The sequence below is a fragment of the Thunnus thynnus genome, chromosome 14 (genome assembly GCF_963924715.1).
Source record: "Thunnus thynnus chromosome 14, fThuThy2.1, whole genome shotgun sequence".
Classification (NCBI taxonomy): domain Eukaryota; kingdom Metazoa; phylum Chordata; class Actinopteri; order Scombriformes; family Scombridae; genus Thunnus; species Thunnus thynnus.
Window position 1 is genome coordinate 19,003,146 of NC_089530.1, and position 499 is coordinate 19,003,644.

A 499-nucleotide genomic window follows, 5' to 3' on the forward strand; every position below is an offset into this window, starting at 1 on the left:
CTCATACAGGGTCAGGAGAACACACTCCTACAAAATCATCATATTTGTTCTTTTTGTTGATCATTGGCTCTGTTTTTTTTTTCATTTTGACTGATAAAATAATCTCAAGAGAGAACAGCAAAGCCATTAAATAAGAGTGCAAAAGTGATATTTTTTCTTTAAAAAAAAGGCCCATGACACCATCAGAAAACATATTCTCATATGTTTTTATTTTATTACATGCATTGCCTTTTTAAGGGGGAGTTCCTCATGACAATAAACTCGAGATCAGGGTTTCGTTTTCATAAGCTCTTTCTTGAGTTATAATTTTTGTGTTTCATCCTAACATTGGGCCTATGTTGCTATTAATTAATTATGATTTATTTCTCCAATCAGTCGCTCCTTTCTGATTTTGGATGATAAAAAAGCATCTCATTGGATGGCAGGGCAGGGCTGTGGTGTCAGGTGATGCAGCAGCAGCCACTACTCTCTCTCTCTCTCTGTGGAGAAATCGCTGGTC